Source organism: Bubalus kerabau, chromosome 19 (assembly GCF_029407905.1).
Source record: "Bubalus kerabau isolate K-KA32 ecotype Philippines breed swamp buffalo chromosome 19, PCC_UOA_SB_1v2, whole genome shotgun sequence".
Lineage (NCBI taxonomy): Eukaryota > Metazoa > Chordata > Mammalia > Artiodactyla > Bovidae > Bubalus > Bubalus kerabau.
Window position 1 is genome coordinate 43,194,926 of NC_073642.1, and position 24,742 is coordinate 43,219,667.

General features: G+C 39.2%; 1 protein-coding gene across 4 annotated transcripts in view; it reads left to right on the forward strand.

Moving 5' to 3' along the window:
* AKAP6 (A-kinase anchoring protein 6) overlaps nucleotides 1-24,742 on the forward strand; it is a 657,364-nt gene that overhangs the window by 78,407 nt on the left and 554,215 nt on the right. For all 4 annotated transcript variants that reach the window (XM_055555598.1, XM_055555599.1, XM_055555600.1 and 1 more), the window contains one exon: nucleotides 21,598-21,809. The gene's annotated coding sequence lies outside the window, so the exon portion shown is untranslated. The remainder of the gene's footprint in view (nucleotides 1-21,597; nucleotides 21,810-24,742) is intronic.

A 24,742-nucleotide genomic window follows, 5' to 3' on the forward strand; every position in this document is an offset into this window, starting at 1 on the left:
GAGATAGAAGTTTTACAGTTCAACCTTGTGCCTTGCAGTGAGAATTGCTTGCTTGATATTTCTGAGAGATGCTTATTCAGTCTCTACTTGTTTATCTTCAGTAAGAAGGTGCTCCGTGGCCCAAGGAAGGAATCCTTTCAATTGTTGGGCACCTCTTCATGAGTGCTTTCTAATGTTAAACTGAAACCAGCTTTACCTTCTCTTTCTCTGTTGATCTTCTGGTTTTTGAGTACCAGAACAAGGTTAGCTCACTCTTCAACATGACACCTCTTTGCTGTTTGAAAACCACCATATCCTCTTTTCCATGCCAGTAACTTCAGTTTCCCTCGATGGTGACTCATGCTGGTTGCCCCTCTGTCTCTTTTTATGTGTGGTAGAATAAAACATGACAATTATTGCCCATCAATAGTATGTTAGTATTTTCTTAAGTAAAGATTACCCTAGTTTTTCACACAACCTTATCACACAATTTGCTCCTACTGGCTTTAGATAAATGTAACCTTCTGTTTATTAGTCTGTTCAGTCTGTCATAGCAAAATATCATAGATAAGGTGGCTTAAACAACAGAAATTTATTTTCCCATGATTCTGGGGGTTAGAAGTTCAAGATCAAGGTTCTGGCTGATTTGGTTTCTGGTGAGAACTCTTTTCCTGGCTTGTAGACTCATACCTTCTCACTGTGTCTTCACATGGCCTTTGCTTGCTGTTTGTGTATGTGGGAGAGAGAGAGAGCTCAGTGTCTCTACCTCTTTTAGAAGTCCCATTGGATTAGGACCTGCCTTTATGACCTCTTTTAACCTTAATTATCTCCACTTCAAATACAGTCATATTGGGAGAGGAGGAATTAGGGCTTCAACATACAGATTTTGGGGGACATGGTTCAGTCCATAGCATCCTATGACTGCAGGGTAGAGCTGTGTGCTGAAGACCTGTGACAGAGAACTGAAGGGAAGGGCTATGGCCACTTAATCTTGGGCTGCAGGGTAGTGTGGAAAGAGAACTACCCTTCTGTCTTCAGGGCTTGTGTTCTCTGTCTCTATAATTCCACTGAGCCACTGAGGTTTCCTTTTCTTGGTTTTGGGCAATTGTGACATGACAAAGTGGTAACAGAAAGGGAGACAGCTGAAATCTGTTATTGCATCAATAACTCTGAACTTCAAGCCCAGGGATTTCCCATATATCTCATATTGGGCATTTTGCCCTCCTGCCATAGGAAACAGATGCAGGGAGGGCAGGTTGTAGGACAGAGCCCTTAATCACAGGGCAAATGGAGCTCTCTCAGGACCATCCTTGCTGGCAGGATGACTGTGGAGCCCTGCCAGAGAAATCCAAACTGCCTTCCAGAGAGGCTTGAGGTGGGCAGATTGCTCCTGTGACCCGGCCTACTTCAGCCTATAAGACAGTGAGGACAGGGCAAGCAGGGCATATCCATTAGGATTCTTAAGTGTCTTACGTAAGAAGGGAATGTATCAGTTCACGTAAAGTACACAGGCAGGCTGAGCTTCCAGTGCGGTTTGGTCCAGTGCTCATGTATTATCACCATGTTCAGTCTCTAGGCTTGCTTCATTTGGGTGTCAGCTTTACTGGTTCACTTTGTGGTTTCATACACTCCCACTACCAATTCCAGAGAAAGACTAAGCGTACTTCCTTGGCTCTGACTGATTTCTGTGCCATTCTGGAAGTACTCAGTGTAGCCACAGGGATGGGATATGTTGGTTTTTTAAAGCCAATCAGGGACTCCCCTGTAGCTCCAGTTGAATTCAATTCCATGGAAGCCACATGACAGGAGAATGGTGGAGGGTGATTTCCCAAAGGAAATTTTGGATCTTCTCTCCGAAAGGAAAAGAGGCTTCAGAGGTAAAAACTTTGGATCTCTTGGAACTTTTGGAAATGGCTGTTGGGCAGAAACAACAGCTGTTTATTACAGAGCATTTCTGACATGGTCCCCAAAACAAATCTTCAGTCAGTTTTACTGGAATGTCCCTGAGAATTGTAATAAAGTGTCACTTTTTCTTCATACTCTTATGACAGCAACTTTATGTTTTTATATACTGGAGGATAGGGCTATAGTCCTCTCGGATTTCCTCCCATTTATTTCTGAGATTTTCCCCCACGGTACTGTCATTCGTGCCCATCCATCTAAAAACAAATACTTGTGGAGTGTCTGCAGTGTGCTAGGGTGTGCGAAATTCTGGGGATATTGTTGTCGTGAACAAGAGAGAGATGGTTGATGCCCAGTCTTTTCATCAAGCCTGGCCGTTGCCTTATGTGGTATAGGATCTCTAATCTCCCTCAGGCTGTGGCTGCCCCCACTACCACACTAGCCGTGCCCGATTCTTGCATACAAAGACCAGGATCTCCTCTTAATTCTGCATAGCATGGCAGAGACTACTGTATGCTCTCATATGGTAGGATGGCACTTGTTACAATTATCATGAACATATATATGTATATATTTAATATATTCCTGTCTAGACTGATCATAAAGGCAGTGTCTGTGTCTATCATATTTGTCATTGTTTTCCCTTGCCTCACACAGTTTACAAAGCATATTAGTCCTTTAAATAACTTGAGGGATCTGCTAGACTGTCAGGTTTGATAAAACTATTTAAGATGAAGGAATAACGAAACAAACAGAAACTTATACAGAAAGTATCCTGAAGCAGTTACTGTTAATGGGTATGTGTCTTGGTTGACTTGGGGGCTGCCATAGCAAGATACCATGTGTGTGTGCCCAGTTGCATCTGACTGCGACTCCACAGACTGTAGGCCGCTAGGCTCCTCTGTCCATGGGATTTTCCAGGCAAGAATACTGGAGCACATTGTCAGTTCCTTCTCCAGGGGATCTTCCTTCTCCAGGGATTGAATCCTTGTCTCCTATGCCTCTGCATTGGCAGGTGGATTCTTTACCACTGTGTTACCTGGGAAGCCCAGCAAGATACCATAGATTGGCTTAAACAACACAAATTTGTCTTCTCACAGCTCTAGAGGCTGGGAAGTGTGAGATCAAGGTGCTCAGCAATGCAGTTCCTGATGAGAGCTCTCTTCCTGACTTGGAGGTGGCTGTTTTTCTTGCTGTGTGCTCACATGGAAGAAAGAGAAAAATGTGTGCAACTGCACATGAAAGAGAGCGGGAAGGAAGGAGATGGAAGGAGTGAGGGAGAAGGGGGAGGAAGAGAGACAGTGGGAGAGAGAGGGAGATGGAGATGGGGAGAGGGCAGCGCACATGCGCTCTCTGGTTTTTCTTCTTGTTGGATTAGGGTCCCACCCATATGACTTCATTTAACTTAAATTACCTCCTTATGGGTTCTGTCTCCAAATATAGTCATGTTGAGGGTTAAGGCTTCAATGTATGAACTTTGAGGGGTACAACTCAGTTTATAGCAGTTTTGTTACCTTCAAAGTTTTACATAGCTCCAGGGTACCTTTCTAGTGCCCACCTGCCTGGTTTTCTGGATGCTTCTATGTGGCAGAAGCCAGTTGACCACACACTGGAGTGCTGTACTTATAAGAATCTAAGTATACCTCTCCCAAGAACCCAGAAAGAGAACAAGGTTCCTCCCCTCCCAGTCTAAGGGTGGCTTTCTCAGTCAAAGTCTCTATTTCATCCAAAGATTGGGACTATCCACTCCCTTTAGATGAACCTTATCCTCAATCCATAGCTCCCTTCTGAAAAAAAAAAAAAAAAGTCTCTAAAGACCACTCAAGCTCAACCTCAAGTGAAAATCTTCTCTACCAAAAATAGTACTTATATTTTAAATTTTAAGCAACTATATTTAGGTTATTTCACATTGTTCTTCAAGGAAAATTGGTAGATGTGACCAAGGTATATTCAGTTTTTTTTCTTCAAAACAAAGGTACTATTCTCTCTGAAGGGAAAGGGAATTCAAGTTCCTGTATCTGGGCAAATAGAATTGTTTTAATCACTTATATGGCAGCCCTCATCCACCACCCCCATCTCTTCAGATTTTACCCATCAAAGTTTGGAAAATCTTAGGAGTGGCCAGAACTCACATCATAGTACTTACATTGTCTGAGTCTGGTACTAAATCACATAGCACAATATTTTGTCTCCAAAGCTAGACCTCTGTACCTCTGAACCTTGATGGCTGGAATAAAGGAAAACTCCTATTCTAAAACTGCAAGAAAAATGTATGTAATGTATGTATGTATGTAATGCGTGGAAGCAGGAATAATATATGGAGCATTGTGTTTCTTTGTTCCAAAAGTCTTCTCGGTCAAGTAACTGTTATTAGAAGACCAACTCCTAGTTGCATGAAATCGCCTTGAATATTGGTAAAGTCAAACAAGTTGACACTGAACAATGAGGGGGTTAGAGACACTGACACGACACAGTCAGAAATCTACAGCTCAGTATCTACGGTTTCATATCAATGGATTTAATCAACTGTGGACATGCAGTACTAAACTATGTATTTAGTGAAGAAATTCTGTATAAGTGGGCCTGTGTAGTTCAAACCTATATTGTTCAAGGATCCATAATATTTCAGGCTGAGTGGGGTTTTCTTTAGTAACAGAAAATAATGTTTCTTGAAGGAAAGGACACATTTTTGAAAGTTTTTTCCCTCCTTCTACTGTTATTCTCATTGATTCATTGGTCTAGAATTTCTCTGAAGACTGTCTAACATAACTTGTAAGTGCTCTAAAGTTCATTGAAGAAACTACCTAGACCATTAACAGCTTAAAAACAAATAAGAATAAAATACATTTTCAAATGATTAAGTCTGGGTATTATCTTTTTGGTAATAATGTTAATAGTAAAGACAACATTTATATAGTGCTTTAGAGTTTACACAGAGAAGGCAATAGCACCCCACTCCAGTACTTTTGCCTAGAAAATCCCATGGACGGAGGAGCCTGGTGAGCTGCAGTCCATGTGGTCGCTAGAGTCGGACACAACTGAGCGACTTCCCTTTCACTTTTCACTTTCATGCATTGGAGAAGGAAATGGCAACCCACTCCAGTGTTCTTGCCTGGAGAATCCCAGGGACGGGGAAGCCTGGTGGGCTGCCATCTATGGGGTTGCACAGAGTGGGACATGACTGAAGCGACTTAGCAGTAGCAGTTAGAGTTTACAAAACATTTACTAGGTTACCATTAGGACTATTTAAAGGCTGAACACTCTGCTCAAGTCAAATTAGTAATTCTAAATCTCATCGTTCAAATAAATAGTGGGTATTTGTGGTGGTGGTAGGAGCATAGCTTCATAGCTTTGCTTAGTCCTACCCTGAGTGTTGCCTCTGCTTCTGCTAGGTCACTCCATTCTCTCTACCCCAAATATTTCTAGAGCTTCTGCTGCCTCTGGTACCAAAAAAGACTTGGGAATCTTTGCTACCAGTGAAGAAAGAACTGACTGTGAGATAACAGTGTTACTTGGCTGAACACAAAACTGCTAGTTCAGGTCTTTGTTCTGTATTCATCATGGCTCACCATCAACCACTTTGGTGGATATTTGCAAGTACACACCCATTTGATGACACCAGATTCTGTATTTTCCCATTATCTAACTGAGGCCCACTGTTGGCAAATACTGAACTTGGCAAATTAGTAATCTAGAGTCAGGAAATCCATTCCTGGGTGGGCCAAGGGAAATTTGAAGGTCTGTAAATCCTGGCTGACTTTGGGGATGTGGTGATAAGACAGAGATAGCAGATTTTAAACTGTGGACACTTTGCTGCAATACCATCCCCAGAATTACTGCCCATGTGCATCCTCTGCAGAGCAGGGGAGAACCCAAACTTTCTCTTCCTTGGGCTGTCTGCTCAAAGAGCTCTGAGCAAAATGTTTCTCCCCTTGGCATTCAGCCAAATGGATCCTTCTTTGTGAACTCTGATTTCCTATCATTGAGGAAAGAGGAAAGCTATGGAGAGCTCATTAGGCCTATACAGAAAAAGGCTCCTGACTTGCTTATTCCCAAAGAACAGATTGTTGTCCTTCATTCTCACGTGAATAAAAATACTATCCAATAGTGGTGAGAGTCTTCCTGATACATCGTGTTTTAATTCCTTTGAGTTTTCCATTAAGATATTTATTTCTTGGTGTGATATCATGTCGATGTGTTATGTACTGAGCCTATATACATGTATTTGGATATCTATAGTGTTAGTGTCTTCATATATATATATATTTGCTAACCAGAGATTATGTTTCCCCCTTTGGAATTGCTCTTATTGGAAGGATGTTTCTTTATATGTGGTTCGTGGTCAAGCTTTGCCACTTTTACCTCTTTGTAAGTGTTTTCTTTTAAAATATGTACCATGTACATATTATTAAATAGACTTAAACTTCCTCCCCCATGTTCTCCAAAGGAAGCCATGCATTAAAAACAAGTGTAAAAGAGGAAATTACAATGCGTCTATGCTTTGGGTTACTTTCTTAAGCAATAATTAACATTTTCACCAGAGAAAGGAAACCTTACTTGTGAGGATGGATGGGGGAATTCATCTGCTGTTTTAATTTATTTTCTTGGCTTCATGGTGGTTGCTGTCCCAAGCTCTTTGTCCTTTGACCCAAAGTAGCTGGGGACAGACTTGGGCCTCTCTTTCAGGTAGTTATCTGAGCCTTTCTGCTCATTCCCTGATACCTGAAAAATTAACTTTGAAACTGGAGGACTGGAGTCTTTTAAGATGTTGAAGTTTTGAGGGTCAGAGAAGAAAGTTCTAAGGAAGGCTTCAGTTTGAGAGCAGAAGGGCCTCAGATTGTTTTCTCCTTAAGTATTGAGTGAATTATGCTCACCACTGATCAGAATTCTGCCAGTTTCTTTCTTTAGCATTTTCCCCATTTAACAGTGGCATAGAGATGCTGCATCTGATAACAGATGACAATTTACAAGATTAGTATGATGCAGCCTGTATTTAACATCCATTAGCATTTGTGCTTCCTCAGCTTGCAAGGTTTGCTCAATTTCTTATTGACCCAGTGCCTATAAATCAGTGTTTATTTGCATGGGAGACTTTATCTTCTGGATATGAGGATAAAAGATCCACAGTAGAAGAAGGCATAGGCTAGGATAGCATTGCAATTACCACTATCATTATTACTCCTGGCTTTACTGTAATACTATTGCTCTGCTATTATTGTTGCTGCTTCCTGCTAAGAGTGGTCCTTAGCAGGACCACCATTTTGCGCCTACTAGTATTGTTTCTTCTGCTGCTGCTACTAGGCACTATTCACATATTCAGTTCTATGCTAAATGCTGTAGGGATTTCAAAGAATTCATTGTCAAAGCCTTCAAGATGTTTATAGTCTATGTAAGACTAACCTGAGAAATAATGGCTGGAAAACAAGCATAATAATTACCATTTATTTAGCATTAATATGTGCCAGGTGCTTTATATAATCAGCTAATTTAGTTATTTTGATTATTCTAAGAGATAGATCTTACTAGCAACTCTTTTTAACAGATGAGGGCATTATGTTTAGAGAGGGCAGGTTACTTGCCCAAGATCACGTAGCTAATGAATGGCAGACCTGGAATTTAAACCTAGGTCTGTTGGTCTCTAAAACCCTTGCCATTTTTACTGGCCTGGCCTGTAGGCTTTAAATACAGAAAGCACATTCCCTAATATTATCTCAGGGAATTTTACAATAGTCCTCAGAAATGGCAGGGCATACATCGTGACAAAAATGAAACAGAAAAGATAAATGACCCTTGGAGCTAGTTACCAGGACTGAGACTCAATGCTCCCAATTCCCAGCCCTGTCTTCTTCCCCCTGGAGCCACAGTGCGTTTTACTGAGTCTGAAAATTAGGCCAGGGGGACAAGGGTTCTAGCAATGATTGAGATTGTACTTCCTGTACCCTTGCCATCCATGTACTTTGTGCAACCACACCTTTTGATTGGCAACACCATCTTTTAAAAAAAAAATTAATAATTATTTAAATTCACTTTTGGCTATGCTTGGTCTTTGTTGCTGTGTGAGGACTTCCTCTAGTTGTAGAGAGCAGGGGCTGCTCTCTAGCTGCAGTGCTGGGCTTCCCACTGCAGGGCCCGCTCTTGCGTGCAGCATTGGCTGCAGGAGTGCGGGCTCAGTGGTTTTGGTGCATGGGCTCAGTTGCCCTGTAGCATGTCGGATCTTTCCAGACTAGGGACTGAACCCATGCCTGCTGCATTGGCAGGTGGATTCTTAACCACTGGACCTCCAGGGAAGCTTGGAAACATTATCTCTAAGCACCTTTGTTCCTTGCACAGCTTAGACACTGCAGCATCGAAATAGATGTCTGGGCTGCTGTTATTTTTCATTTCTTCCTGGTTCAGTGTTGGGAGATGGTATTTTTCTAAGAATTTGCCATTTCTTCTAAGATTGTCCAGTTTATTGGCATATATGTGCTTGTAGTAATTATGATCCTTTGTATTTCTGTGGTATCCATTGTAACTTCTGTTTTTTCCTTTTTCATTTTATTGTTTTTTAATTTTAATTTTTTCCCTTTTTAATTTTATCCCTTTTTTCTTGATGAGTCTGGCTAAAGGTTTTTCAATTTTGTTTATCTTTTTAAAGAACAAGGTTTTAGTTTCATGAATCCTTTCTTTTGTCTTTTTCATCTCTGTTTTGTTTATTTCTGCTCTGACCTTCATGATTTCTTTCCTTGTACTAACTTTGGGTTTTGTTTTTACTTCTTCCTCTGGTTGCTTTAGGTATAAGATTAGATTGTTTATTTGAAAGTTTTCTGTTTTCTGAGATAAGATTGTATTGCTAAAAATTTCCCTCTTAGAACTGCTTTTGCTGCATCCCGTAGGTTTTGAATTGTTGTGCTTTTGTTTTGTCTCTAGGTAATTTTTGATTTCCACTTTGATTTCTTCAGTAATCCATTGGTTATTTAGTAGCTTATTTTTTGACCTCCTCGGTGTTTTTTTTTTTTAGTTTTTTTTCTTGTGTTGTTGGTTATAATTTCGTAGTGTTGTGATAGAAAAAAGATACGTGATATAATTTCAATTTTCTTAAATTTGCTGAGACTTGCTTAGAATGCTCTATGAAGACCACTTAAGTCCATTTGGTTTAGTGTGTCCTTTAAGGCCGGTGTATCCTTGTTGATTTTCTGTCTGGTTGTCCGTCCATTGATGAAAATGGGGTGTTAAAGACTCCTGCGTAATAGTAACTCACTGTTCCTGTGTTGCTGTCCATTTCTCCTTTTATGGCTGTTAGTATTTGCCTTATATATTGAGGTGCTCCTATGTTGAGGGCATATATATTTACAATTGTTATATCTTTTTCTTGGGTTGATCTCTTGATCATTGTATAGTGTCCTTCATTGTCTCTTAACATAGTCTTTATTTTAAAGTCTTTTTTTGTCTGATATGAGTACTGTTACTCCAGCTTTCTTTTAATTTTCATTTGTGTGGAATACCTTTTTCATCCCTTCACTTTCATTCTATATTTGTCCCTAGATCTGAAGTAGGTTTCTTATAGACAACGTATGTATGGGCCTTGTTTTTGTATCTGTTCAGTCATCCTGTCTTTTGGTTGGGGCATTTAATTCATTTACATTTAAGGTAATTATCTATATGCATGCTCTTATTGCTATTTTGCTAGTTGTTTTGAATTTGTTTTTGTAGATCTTTTTTCTTAAATAATAAAATTAATATTTTGCCTTTTATGAAAATAGGGTTTTTGATCGATAATCAGTGACAAAATACATCAACAGGAAAATGGATAAATGAATTTCAGACTTTTCATGAAGTGAAATCGTTTACAGCAGCTAAACTGACTGTCTTAGAGCTATTTCTACCTACCTGGCTAGATATAAAAAATATAATGTTGAGGAAAAAAACCCCAATTTATGCAGATTGCTATGACATAAACTTTAAAACCAATGATATGATACTTCATAATGTATATGGGTGCATCAATATCTAGTAAACATGGAAACATGCATAGGAATAATAAAAAGTGAGTTTGTAATAAAAAGATGCCTGGGCTGGTAGATGAATTGTTTAGATCTGGATATTGCTTTGATCAACAAATATTTATTGAAAACTTAATATATGCCCACCAGATTGGTCAGATTGTACCAACAGAATTTTGTTAGGCAAGACTTTTACAGTTGGTAGCTTATAAAATGTAAGAAATCAGTTGGAAGCTCCTTAAGACACAGTCTCCTCTTCATGATCTCTACACGGCTAATTTATATTGTGGATTACCTGACTGTGCATGATTTCTTTTTTCCACTGCTGACTGAATTCTGAACTGCTGCTGGGGAACCAGTGTAGTCAAGGCAAGATGCCTGGAAAGGTCTGTTAATGAGGGAGGGTCTGTGTTCCAGAGGTAAACATTTTGAGGATTATATGTTGTGCCTTGGAAGGTAAGAGTATAGACTCTGTCTGAAATATACAAACAGCTCATGCAGCTCAATGAAAGAAAAACAAACAACCCAATCAAAAAATGGGTAGAAGACCTAAATAGTCATTTCTCTAAAGAATACATACATACGGCCAATAGGCACATGAAAAGATGCTCAACGTTGCTAATTATTGGAGAAATTCAAATAAGAACTACAGTGAGGTACCACTTTACACTGGTCAGAATGGCCACCACCAACAAGCCTAAAAATAAAAAATACTGGAGAGGGTGTGGATAAAAGGGATCCTACCTTGTTGATGGAAATGCAAATTGGTGTGGCCCCTATGGATAACAATATAGAGGTTCCTCAAAAAACAAAATAGAGTTGCTTTCTGATCCAGCAACCCTACTCTTGGGTGTATATCCAGAAAGAACTGTAATTTGAAGATACCTGCACCCCAGTGTTCAAAGCTGCTGCTGCTGCTGCTAAGTTGCTTCAGTCATGTCTGACTCTGTGCGACCCCATAGACGGCAGCCCACCAGGCTCCCCCGTCCCTGGGATTCTCCAGGCAAGAACACTGGAGTGGGTTGCCATTTCCTTCTCCAGTGCATGAAGTGAAAAGTGAAAGTGAAGTCGCTCAGTCGTGTCCGACTCTTAGCGACCCCATGGACTGCAGCCTACCAGGCTCTTCCATCCATGGGATTTTCCAGGCAAGTGTGCTGGAGTGGGGTGCTACTGCCTTCTCCAAGTGTTCAAAGCAGCACTATTTAAAAGAGCCAAGACATGGAAGCAACTTAAATGTCTATTGACAGATGAATGCATAAAGAAGATGTGATATATATACATAATGGAATACTGTTCAGCCATAAAAAGGAATGAAATAATGCCATCTGCAGCAGCATGGATAGACCTAAAGATTATCATACTAAGTGAAATCAGACAGAGACAAATACCTTATGATATCACTTATATGTGGAATCTAAAATGACACAAACGAACTTATTTATGAAATAGAAACTGACCCACAGACATAGAAAACAAACTTATGGTTACCAGAGGAGAAAGGGCTGGGAGGGGGATAAATTAGGAGTGTGGGATTAACAGATACACACCATATAAGTAAAATAAATAAACAATAAAGCTTTAATGTATAGCAAAGGGAACGGTATTCAACATCCTGTAATAAACCATAATGGAAAAGAATATGGAAAATAATACATATATATACACATATAACTGAATACTTTGTTGTCTACCAGACACTAACACAACATTATGATCAACTATACTTCAATTACAAAAGAAGAATGCAGGCTCTGTATCAGTCTACCCACCTGGATTCAAGTCTCTAGTATTCTGCCATTTATAGCAGCAAGATTTTGAGCAACTCTGGGTGCCTCTGTTTCTTATCTGCAAAATGACATTCAGTACCTTTCTCACAGGATTCTTTAATGGTTAAATGATTTAATACATACCCTAACTGTGCCTGTCACATAGTTAGCTAATATTATATTTATTATTATAATTTTTCTCTCATTTGTCCTTATTTCTTAAGTAACTCACATTGGACTAAAATATTTGAATCCTTTACTCTGTATACATTTTCTCTATATATGTCTCCTTAGTGATTTAAGCTGAGATTGTATATTTAAAAGATAGCTTTTACATTAAAAAATAAGAAAACTATACCAATTTAGAGATTAATAGAAGAGCACATTTCTAGTAAGTCCAGATAAGGGTGTATTATGAAACTTTGTTAGAAGGATAGCCTTTAGAATGTGCCTTTTCCTAGTTTAAATTCTAAGTGGCTCCGCATCCTCTTCACCCCCCAGACTGAGCCCTATTTAAGGCACATTCAAAATCCTTTCATTTTACTTCTCTCATCTTGCACACTCCCCCTCACCTTCTGTAAGTCAAGTGAACAAGGAGAGTGTGGATCAGTACAAACATGTCACCCTTAGTAGAAAAACTCAAAAGTTCCTGTTCTAGCTGCAGGAAGTGCAAAGTGATTCCTCATGTACATTAATTATATACTTAAACTTCACATAGTGCAACACAGTTGTTCTCAATTATTCATATATGAATTATTTAGTTCAGTGATTCTCAGTCCTGACTGATCATTAGAATAACCTGAGGGGCTTTGAAAATACATGTAACATCTCAAATATTATAGTAGATTTTTTTTCCCTCTTCATTTAACAGCCCACAGTGGGTATTTTGGTTGAAGAGCAGTTTTCTACTTTTATTTCAGGGTGGTGCATCCTGGGCTCATAGAGGTTCCTGTTCCTCAGTTTCTCTCCTGAGTATCATCATGTTCCTGTTCCTCAATTTCTCTCCTGGGTACCATCTGGTGTACCAGAACTTTCTTCCCTTCTTCATCAAAGTTTACCTCTTCTAACCTCCATTTCTCCATAGAAATGGAGTCTGGCTAATTTGATTAATTTGGGCTAATAGTAATATTTTTACCTTTTATACTATTTTATAGTTTGTTAGTATCAATGAAAATGTTAACTAACATCTACTGACTGTCCAGGTTTCATGCTGGACTCTTCAGTTCATACTAGAATATGGGCTCCCAAAAGACAGAGCTTCTGGTGTGCTTGTTGACTGATGCATGTGAAGCACCTAGAATGGTGCTCAATAAATATTTGTTGAAACAAACGAGTGGATAATCTTTATAATAACATTGAAAGGTGGAATTAGTATCCTCATTTCCCAAAAGACACATGTGAAGCTCAGATAAATGCTTTGCCCAATACAAACACCTAGGTGGGAGCAGAGCCTGGAAGAATTCAGGTTTCAAAGCCTACATTCCTTCACAGCTTCCTCATCCTCCTAGCCCCATCCCCTTCCCCTTGCTTCTCCCTTTCTACTTCCCCTCACTTCCCTCACTCTTTTGTCCCCATATTTTCATTCCTTTCTCCCTTTTCCCTCCTCATTCTCCTGTCCTTGTCCTGACCTCTCTCTCTCTCTCTCTTACTTTTCCTCTTTTTCTTCCTTCTCATTTCCCTTTACCTACTCCCTCCATTCCCTGGTTCTTACAGCACTTACAGATAGGGCATTTACTTCCTAAACTTCCATAGCACTGTCAGGCAGGCAGAGCAGTTACTCCTCACTTGACAGAAGAGGACTCGAAGAGAGGTTAATGCCCTGTTCAGTTTCCTATGGCTGTTAGTGGTGGGGCTTCAACCTATTTGTCTTCGCACTCATCTGCTTAGTGCCTGTCCCGGAGCACTCACTGCCTCGTGGGTATCAGTGGCTGTGGATAGCAGATGCTGACACTTCTCCTCCAGAACATTCATTAGCTTCCAGCTGAGTGGAGTGGATTCTGAGGTAATTTAGGAAGCGCAGCAGGTTTGTGAAGGAGAGCATGGGGCAGGTGGGACTTGGACTCTTCTCAGACCCCACCGTCTACATGATGGGATGGTTACTCATAATGCTGTTTCTTGTGAAGGAGACTCCAGAGCTGATTTCAAAGCCACCAATACATGGGAACACACACAACATCAGAAGCAGTGACTCCAAAGGGTGCCACTTTGGTGAAGAGGGGTTATTTCCTTATTTTAAATCATCTCTTGGAGTTCCAGATAGACAAATGGTGCTAACTCATTTTTTATCATGGGCCATCATCTTTTTATTCAGTCTAGTTTACCTCTTGCACTATTCATGATACTCTGTAGCACACCACTAACTTTTTAAAACCTGAATGGCACATTATTTAAGTGTTGATCAACTACAGCAGGTACTGTCTACACTTATGCCATACTTCTTGGGTGTTTTAAGACATTAAGCCAAGGTCCTGAAGTATCTTAATCTTATACCCATAATGAAACACCTGGTTAAATTCCACACAAGGTCTGGATGTCTTTTTTGTTGTTGTTGCTGTTGATTCTTTCTCTCTCGATCCCGCAGCTTTATGAAAGTATAACTGACAAATAAAATTGCAACATATTTAATGTGTATACTGTAATGATTTGCTGTGCATATACATTGTGAAATGATTGCCACAATCAAGTTAATTAACACATCTATCTCATGTGATTGCTGTTTGTTTGTTTTTTGGTTTCTTTGGTGAGAATGCATACATTCTACACTCTCAGCAGATTTCAAATATACAAAACAGAAGTATCAACTATAGTCACCACTCTGTTCATTACATCTTCAGAACTTATTCATCGGATAATTGAAAGTTTGTACCCTTTGACCAGCGTCTTCCTCAGGGCCCTGAAAACCACCATCCTATTCTGTTTCTATGAGTTTGACATTTTTTTCCCCAGATTCCACATGATATCTACAGTATCTGTCTCTTTTTCAGGATATTACACTTAGCATGATGCCCTCCAGACTTATCCATGTTGTTACAAATGGCAGGATTTCCTTTTTTTATATATTATATTTTTAATATATATTATATTTTATATATTTATATATTATACATATATATATACACATACACACACATATATATGTATAAAACTGGAGATATAAATCCCATATGAAATGTGGAATTTCATATATAGATATCTTCCACAGATAATATATGTCTTCCACATCTTCTTTATCCATTCATCTGTTCATGGGCACTTAGATTGTTTGTATATTTTGGCTGTTGTGAGTAATGTTGCAATGAAGATGGGAGGGAAAATATCTCTTCAAGATGATGATTTCATTTCCTTCAAATATATAATTAGAAGTAGGATTTATAGATCATATGGTAGTTCTATTTTTAATTTTTTGAAGAGACTCCATACTGTTTTCCATATTGCAATACCAGTTTACATTCCCACCAACAGTGTATAAGGACTCCCTTTTCTCCACATCCTGAACAATATTTGTTGTCTTTTTGATAATAGACATACTAGCAGGTATGGCTGTGGTTTTGATTTACATTTTCCTGATTAGTGATACTGAACATCTTATCATATACCTTTTGGCCATTTGTATGTCTTCTTTGGAAAAATGTCTATTTAGATCCTTTGCCCATTTTTAAATTGAATTATTTGATTTTTTTTTTTTTTTTTTTTTTGGCTTTGAGTTGTAAGAGTTCCTTTATAGTTTGGATATTAACCCTGTATTGGATGTATGGTTTGCAAGTACTTTCTTTCTTGATTCTTTCCTTTGCTATGCAGAAACTTTTTAGTTTAATGTGTCTCATTTATTTATTTTTGTTTTTGTTGTCTGTGCTTTTGCTGCTGTATCCAAAAAATTATTGCTAAGACTAATATCAAGGAGATTTTCCCCTAGATTTTCTTCTGAGAATCTTATGATTTCAGGTCTTTTCCTTAGGTTTTCAGTTCATTTTGAGTTTGTTTTTGTGTGTGATATAAGATAAGGGCTCAATTTCATTCTTCTACATATAATTACCCAGTTTTCCCAACCCCATTTATTGAAGAGGCCATCTTTTCCCATTTTGTGTTTTGGTGCCATTGTTGAAAGTTAGTCAACCATCTATGAATGGGTTTACTTCTGGGTTCTCTACTCTGCTCCATTGATCTGTGTGTTTATTTTTATGCTAGTACCAGATTGTTTTGCTCACTTATATAACCTTGTATGATAGTTTGAAATCACAAAGTGTGATGCTTCAGCTTTGCTCTTCATACACAAGGCTGCTTTACTTGTGGTCTTTTGTGACTCCATGCAAAATTTAGGATTGTTTTTTCTATTTCTATAAAAGGAGCACTGGCATTTTGATAGGCTGATAAACTGAATCTGAAAATTGTTTTCTGTAGTATGGACATTTTAACAGTATTGTTTATTCTAATCCACAAATATGGGCTGTCTTTTCATTGATGTGTGTCTTCTTTAATATTTTTCATTAGTGTTTTATAATTTTTAGTGTACTGATCTTGCACCTTCTTGGGTTAAATTACTACCAAGTATTATATTCTTTTTGATTCCATTGTAAATGGGGCTGTTTTCTTGCTTTATCTTTTGTTGTAAGTATATAGAAACACAGCTTAGTTTTGAGGAGCTACGGAGTCTTAATCTGTTTGGGCTGCTATAACAGGAATACCACAGACTGGGTAGTTTATAAAAGACAGACATTTATTTCTCACAGTTGTGGAGTCTGGAAAGTCCAAGATCAAGGGGCTGGAAGATTCTGTGTCTAGTGAGGACCCATTTTCTGGTTCACAGACAATGCCCCTTCACCTTGTCCTCACATTGTAAAAGGGGTCAAGAGAACTTTTGGGGGCCTCTTTTGTAAGGGCACTAATCCCATTTATGCACAATCCACCTTCATGACTAGGTCACCTTTCAAAAGTTCCATCTCCTAATACTGTTAACTTCGGGGTTAGGATTTCAGTGTATGTATTCTGGAAGGATACAAATATTTGGTCCATAGCACTGAGTAAGCACTGTAAACACAGAGATAGGTAAAGCAGTACTTTTATTATTTGATTTATTGTTTTGTTTGTTATCTTAATGCATTTATTATGGTATATGTTCTTTTTGTGACATGTATACTTATGAATATTTTAGGTTTACTTTTATGTTTGTGGCTTCTTGATGAAAGTGAAGTGGAGAGTGAAAAAGTGGGCTTAAAGCTCAACATTCAGAAAATGAAGATCATGGCATCCGGTCCCATCACTTCAGGGGAAATAGATGGAGAAACAGTGGAAACAGTGTCAGACTTTATTTTTCTGGGCTCCAAAATTACTGCAGATGGTGACTGCAGCCATGAAATTAAAAGATGCTTACTCCTTGGAAGGAAAGTTATGACTAACCTAGACAGCATATTCAAAAGCAGAGACATTACTTTGCCAACAAAGGTCCGTCTAGTCAAGGCTATGGTTTTTCCTGTGGTCATGTATGGATGTGAGAGTTGGACTGTGAAGAAGGCTGAGCACCGAAGAATTGATGCGTTTGAACTGTGGTGTTGGAGAAGACTCTTGAGAGTCCCTTGGACTGCAAGGAGATCCAACCAGTCCATTCTGAAGGAGATCAGCCCTGGGATTTCTTTGGAAGGAATGATGCTAAAGCTGAAACTCCAGTTCTTTGGCCACCTCATGCGAAGAGTTGACTCATTGGAAAAGACTCTGATGCTAGGAGGGATTGGGGGCAAGAGGAGAAGGGGACGACAGAGGATGAGACAGCTGTATGGCATCACTGACTCGATGGACGTGAGTTTGAGTGAACTCCGATAGATGGTGATGGACAGGGAGGCCTGGCATGCTGCAATTCATGGGGTTGCAAAGAGTTGGACACGGCTGAGCAACTGAACTGACCTGAACTGAATCCTTTTCAAAAGAATTCCATGAAGCAATAATATTTTGTGTTATAGTAAAATATTTTCACAGTAAATACATTGATGGAGTGTTTAGACCAGCAGTAAATTAGTACATTTAAAAGTAAAATGTTATCATTGTCTAGAGTAGGAGGGAAATATTGGTATTATATGCCAAAACTCATTCTCACCTATGTTTTTAAGTCTGTTTGTATATGTGTTTATATGCATATATGTTTATGTCTGACTGGTGGCTTGGGAGCATTTAGTTGTATGTCTTGAGCTGACCAGAATTAAGTCTCTGAGTTTGACAGACTCACGTAAAAAAGCATTTACTAGGCAAGGTACACAACAAGTGTTTGCTACATAGCCTACTCTGCTCTGGTAGATTTAGTCTTTGCCCTGAAGATGCTTGAGGTTGTTTCCATGACAGAGGTGCATCCAGTTAATGGAATATAAGGCAGGCCAGTGTAACAACTCATTAGAGGTGAAACAAAATGGATGCTTATGCTAGGTTGCAGCATTTCAACTCTCTCATTTGTTTCACGACACCCTAGCAAATGAAGATTACTTTACCAATGATGTGTGATTCTATTCTTTATATAGAGCTGATTATTGGATTATTCACTGAAAAATATGTTTGTACCCTGTAAAACAAAGCTCTTTTATCAGAGCTGCTTTTGACTTTGATTTAGTGAACTTTTACTGTATTATTTACTGGAATTTTACATATGAAGGTATGAAGTAATTTGTTTCTTCTCCATAGAAAAAATGAATCACTTTTTCTAACTAAAGTTATCTTGGGAAACCCTATCTTTCAAGAATGTATTTTGCTTTTGCTGGGAGAAGAATTTGTATAAATGAGGGTTAGTTATTTTATTCATAATTTTCTTTAGATAAGGGGAGGAATCTAGTCTAAAAGACTATGTGAGCTGAAAATGCTATGTTAATTAAAAGATTCAGTTGTAAATAACTTGAAACAGGTATCATGATCACTGTTCCTTCTGTTTCTGATGACAAATTGAAAATGTTTGTTTTCTGGATTGCTTTATCATTTTTGGTCAGATCTTCTTAGTAGCAAATTACTTTTTGTTATTTTGGCAGCAAAGGAAGGGGAAAAGATTTACACATATAAGCCTTAGTAAAATCTTATAACATTTCAAACTCTGGAGTGATAAGGAAAGCTATTAGGAAATTTTTCCTTGGTTGGAATGTAAACAATATTACTTTAACAAAAAATAAATAAATAATTAAGAAGGACTTATTAGGGGGTTACTTATGCCTAGGAGTGTGCTAAAGGTTATGAGGAAATCAAAAAGTCTCACAAGACATTGGTAATACCCTAAAGTGTTGTCTACTTGAGTAGATAAGATTAAGACCTATGAAAAAACTAAATATGAAAACAGGAAAGCCCCAGAAATACCAATGCAGAGTTTAAACAGCTCATAAACCCCTGCGTCATATGTTGGTCCTGACATGTATAGGTATTTACCGATGTAACACAGCACAGCTAGACTTCTGCCAGTTGGTTTTATGTCAGATGTTTATGTTTGGAGTTAAGTCTAGTGAAACAGAAAACCATATTAACTCGGAAGCTGGGCAAGAGAAGATCTTAAATTCAGAAGATGACAGGGAGATTTTTGAATAGGTTGGGGTCAGTTTCTTTGGCGAAAGTCACCCCAAGGTTTGCTTCAGGCTCCAAATCTAGGTGTTCATTCAGGAACTAATCCACCTTCCCTGGATTTTTGGATGCTTTTTGGCCTTTGCTGATGGGAATTTTGCCTGGGAAGGAACAGAGGAAGGGGCTTAAGCTGACTGGGGTATGTGATCACTGTCAAGTCCAGGAATGTCCAAGAGAAAAAATGGAGAATGCCTTGTACCTTCCTTTGAGGAGGTCTTGCCAGCTCTGGCCCTGGCCCTAGCCTTTTAAGGTGTGTCATTATTGAGTCTCATGAACCATTCCAGAGCCCAGGGCTTTTTTTCCCTTCTACATATGCTTCATGCTAATGGTGCCAATTTATGCCTTACACAGTTTCTTCAGTGATTGGATCGATTAAGGCTCTGTTTACTGTGACTGAAATCCCCAAATACACTTTCTGAAGCAGATTTGATGAAGCATTCATCCCTTCCCACCATACAAGTGACTTGCTTCTGGCAAAGCAAATTCATCCTGAGAAGCCATATTCAAGTCTGGAACACCTGATCCTACCCTTCTCTCTCCCTTCTATAGAACCATGGATTTCAGCTAGGGAAAGGCTCATAATGTTGTTATAGACCCATGACTTTCACTCTCCTCCCCAGCTAAGGGTTTCATCAGAGGTGCCTTCAGGGGTCAGATCATAGGCAGATGAGGTGAGGTGGGCTCGAGAAGAGCTTACCAACTTTGACTCTGGGCTTCTTCTCCCCTCTCAACCAGGGCAGCCCAGCTTTGGTCTATATCATTAGAAGAAAGGCTTCCACTACTAACAAAAACCTTAAAAACCATGGTTATTGCTAAATCCATCATCTCTGCAGATGAAAAACTTGAGGACCAGAGAGGTTAATTGACTGACCTGATGTTACACAGATGCTCACTGGAGGAACTGGCATTAACACTTGGGTTTCCTGAATCCCAGATCAGTGCTCTTTGTGCTAGAGTAGCTGCTTGTTTACTTCCCGTGGTGTGGCATGTGGTCTAAGATAAAGGGTGGGAGTCAGGCTTGGCCTATGACTGAGAGCATGGATGACTTGGGCAGGCAGCTTCACGTCTTGCTTTTGGCCTCCCAATTCCTCATTAAGTGAAGCAAGAATAGTCTTGGCTTTCCATCAGGGAGGAAATGCTCTGTGCATGGCTGATGGTGCACCCTGCTAGGATCTTGGCACCTTTCAGACATTTTATCAGCCCCCATTTACCAAGAAACTGCCTGAATTCCTTCTGCTGTTTCATCCCCCCATCCCCGATGCTGTTGGTTAACAATGGCATTTAAAATCTCAAGTGGGAGGGGACAATGTAATTGTCTCATTAGACTTGGGGTTTTAGAATGTGGTTCTTCCCCAGAGTTGTGCAGATAGAGTGGATATAGGTCAGCTTGATTCTCTCTCTATCCGTGGTCTGAGAATATTAAATATGCAAGAGATGGCTGCTTTTGCCCATATCTCCTTTCCCCCAGTTCACATCACATAATGTTTGTTTCTGCTCAGGACTGGAAAGAAATGATTGTTTTAGATTTGCTTTTCTTTTCCTAACTGGAGAAATAACCTTACTGTGTCTTATATAAAGGTGGCTTTTCATGCAGTTTCAGCTTTTGTCGGGGGAGGTGTATGAGTAATTTTCTCCTTTGTGTCTTATTGCCTCATAGAGAAGAAAACAGAACCCCAATGTTAGGAATGCAAACGATTTAAGAACTTTCTAGCAGGTTGCCATTTGTTCCAACTACCAGGTTTGGTCCCAGAAAAGACTCTTGCATTTGGCTCTGAGTGGTAGGAGATCTCTGCAGATCAAGGGAAGGGACCCCAGAAGTTGAAGGTGAAGTTGTGTGGCCCCTAGATTCTAAACCTCCTTCCATGTGCCTATCCAATGCTCAAGTGAGAGCTGGGGCTACTCTGTGTGAGAAGGTTCTGTGGGTTGTTGTTCATCAGTAGAAATGATTAGGACAGACTTCACTGGTAGGAGTTTGTCTGTGTTCTGTAGAACTAAAACCTATTTACTTCAGAATAACAGTCACTTTCTCAGCTGTTTATATTCCATTTATAATTCTTTTTCTGTTCCTTGCTTTTCTTCTGGTTTTTGACAAATGATAAAAATTCTTTTTAGTAACTTTTAAAAAAGGTAATTAATTGTAATGCTGTCCAGAGAGGAAAAAGTAATCGAATTGCCTAACAGAGAAACATTGTCCATTTGAGTTTTTAATTTGTTTAGCACTAAATCTCATTCTTCCCTCTCCCCTTCCTACATGTGTAACAAAAAAGTAGAAGATAATTTTTATTTTTTTCCAAAGTGACTTCAGGGAAATCCCTTTTAGACCTATGGATTTTTGTCCAATGAGGGATCCTCTTCCTTTGGTCTATATTTTGCATATCGTCTGTTTCTTACAGAGCTTCCGTATTGTCTCAGGCTCCACTGGAAATGCAGCAAGGATTCCTAGCACATCCCAGTTGCCATAGCAACAGCAGTCTTTCCCATAATGAGCTGCATCATCTGAACTGATGTCACAGCATCATGCAGCAGGTCAAACAAGGCATCTCCTAGTATTGCATCCTACAGATGTGCTGTAAACATCAAAAGAAGACGGTGGGAGCAGGAGATGGTGAGTGTTAAATGTCTAGGCCTTAATTGCTCGGCTGTTTTCTTGGTTAGCCGGTGTCTGCTGAGGCAGTGATGGGGGATGTTGTCTGCTTAAAATGGACTAGGGAAAGAAGAGCTGTTTTACCTAAATCTGTTTTCAGGCTGCTGGGTTAAGACAAAGCCCTGTAAGAGTCATAGAGAAATAAAAATATGTGGAATTATTCTTGTTTCATCTCTGCCTGTTATTTTTAGTGTTCTCATGGAATTTTTCATAAACATAAGATATTTTTCTATCGCAAAGCCCCAAATAGGCTCTAAATTGAGCAGTACACAGTATTTAAAGATTGTAAAGATATGTTTCTTTTTTGTGGGGAAAGCTCATTGGTCCCCTATTTGCTCTTGTGATTTATGAAATATTAAGTGGTTTACAGTATGAAATTCAGTATTTACCTCGTTTGGGTTTCAGTTTCTTCATGGCAAGAAATGAATGCTGAATAAGCATCTGACATAACCCTGATGTGAAAGGAGACCTCTTGCATGTTTAAGACAGAATTTATTAAAAATATAGAGACCTAAACAGAATGAAATTACTTAAGCCTTTTGATTTATGTTCTAGTCCTTCAGTCTATGGCCTTCATAGTTAGTTGAAAAACTGCCATGATATTTTTTCATCTCTCGCTAGTCTCCAAAATAGCTGGAGTTATTTGCAGGCTGACTTGTACCAAGTCTCCTCTGCGGCAGTTGCAGTGAAGGGTAACCCTGTGGAGAGCCTCTGGAAGTGGCAGTGGTGTTGCTTAACTTTAACCAGAATCTGGCAAGATGAATAAATAGCTGAACCCTCAGCGACTGTGGTGAAAACAGATCTCTGGGCTTGGTCATAACCTCAACTCAATTCTGAAACTCTACAATAAACACGTATGGTGCTTATTTAAACTCCTATCTCTGTCTTTAGGCCTCATCATCACCATTATTATTTTTTTTTTTTTTTAAATACACGACTTGGCATTGTCAGATAAGGAGCAGTGAGTTGCCTTTTGTTTTGGGAAATGGATTTCCCTGGTGCAGCTGATTGTTACTAAGGGAGAGAAAGGAGGAGGCACATGTCAGTGCAATTGATCAATATGTCCACTTGGAATCAGGGAGTGGTCTTTTGGCTCAATGCTGCCAAGCTGATAGTTCTTATTTGAAAAGTCTTACAGGAATGAATGGCAACCCTTGAGTTCCTCTTCTTTTAGGCTGTTTATTGAGCCTGAAAGAGATGTTTCACAGGGAGCAGGAAAAGAAATACCTCTTGCCAGCTTGGAGTGATTTTTTTTTTTTTTTTTTTTTTGCACAGAGTCAAGCATATTGGTCCCATTATTAGGCACTAGCTAGAATGAAAGACCTTGGGTTTTAATTAGTTTGTTTATATATATCACACACAGGCTGCTCTTGGTTCTTTTAAGTTTATGATATGCAGCTCTATGGGATGGGAGAGGTCAGCTCAGTCTGGCTTTATCGCAAGCATTTAGGACCATGGGTTGGTTGTTCATTGCCTGCTTTTTTGTGTTGTATAATGTGAGCAGAAAGCTCTCCTGGGACTTCTGGGTGTGAACACAGCTAAGTCAGAGGCTCTAGGGTGACAAGGAGGAGTGCTGGTTGGTGGGGGGCGGGGAGGGGAAGTGCATATCATGGCTGGATTATGTGGGTCTGGAGAAAATCACTCAGTGGCCATTGAAATTCATTTGAAGTGTTACTTTCAGGGAAAAGCAATGAAGAAAGACTTGTTTGATAACATAAATTGCTAGGAATAAAAGTAACCAAAGGCAGCATTTTAATGAGTTTCCTATTTGCTTAATGTTTGTTTCTTTTGTCTAACAGTGCTCTTAGATGCTTCATCATGGGTGATTTGTACAATTACTGGAAGTCGCAGAAGCCAGATTCCTTAAGGATAGTGTTAGAAACAGTGGAGTCATGCTTCGAGGGTGGGGAGTGCGCTGGTGGGTGTGGGCTGACGCAGTTATCTGGTGGAATATCCTTCTAGTTTAGAGGGCCTGTGATCTCTCCTCACCTCTGCACATATTTAAAATACAGTTGCAGCTCCCCAACTTGATGCTTTTGTGCTCTTTTTGCTCCAGGAGAACAAAGCCCTAATAATGGGAACTGTTATCCTGAGTGCTCGGTTTTTTTGCAGAGCCCGTGCTGCTCTCTGATTAGCTGTGTGTCTTAATTATTGGCTAAGGCTATTTCAGTTGTCTTAGTTTTAATATATCCCCAAGGGGTAGATGGGGTGTGTGTGTGTACCGGGGAAGGGAGAGATTGCTCTATGGCTGCATTTTGTGGCGTTTCATTGAAACTTTCTAGAATGTAGAGAATTTTCTTTCACAGTGATAAGAGAAAGATCATTATGATCATATTTATTGTGTGGCCGAGTTTAGACCATGGAAGCCTCATGAGAAACTAACCTTCTCTATGCTTTTGGTTATAGCTTTCTTCATTGAATTACAAAGTTACAAATAAGTTAACTCCTTGGATAATTAGGCCATGGTGGGGGGGATAAAAATAAAAATCATAATAACAACCAAGCTGTTATTTATTCAGTTTTTATTGTGTGGCACTGAACTAAACATTGAACATAACTTATTCGGCCTGTATAATGACATTATGAAATAGAGAGTAACAATCTCATTTTATAGGATTAGATATTTTTATTTACATTTTACAGAAACCAAGTCTTCACCAGGTTACCAAATTTGGCGAAGGTCATAGAGTTAATAAGTGACTGGGCCAGACTGTGATACCCACCTGCTTACCCAGTCATCTTAGTTTTTTGACATCTTAACGGTGTATACCATAAGAGCAGTCATCTTTACTCTATCATACTCACCCCACCCTTCTCATTCTGATTGGAAAATCAGATTTCACTCATAGAATCTCATTTAAAACACTAAGATCAGTTTTACTACAGGGATGAGC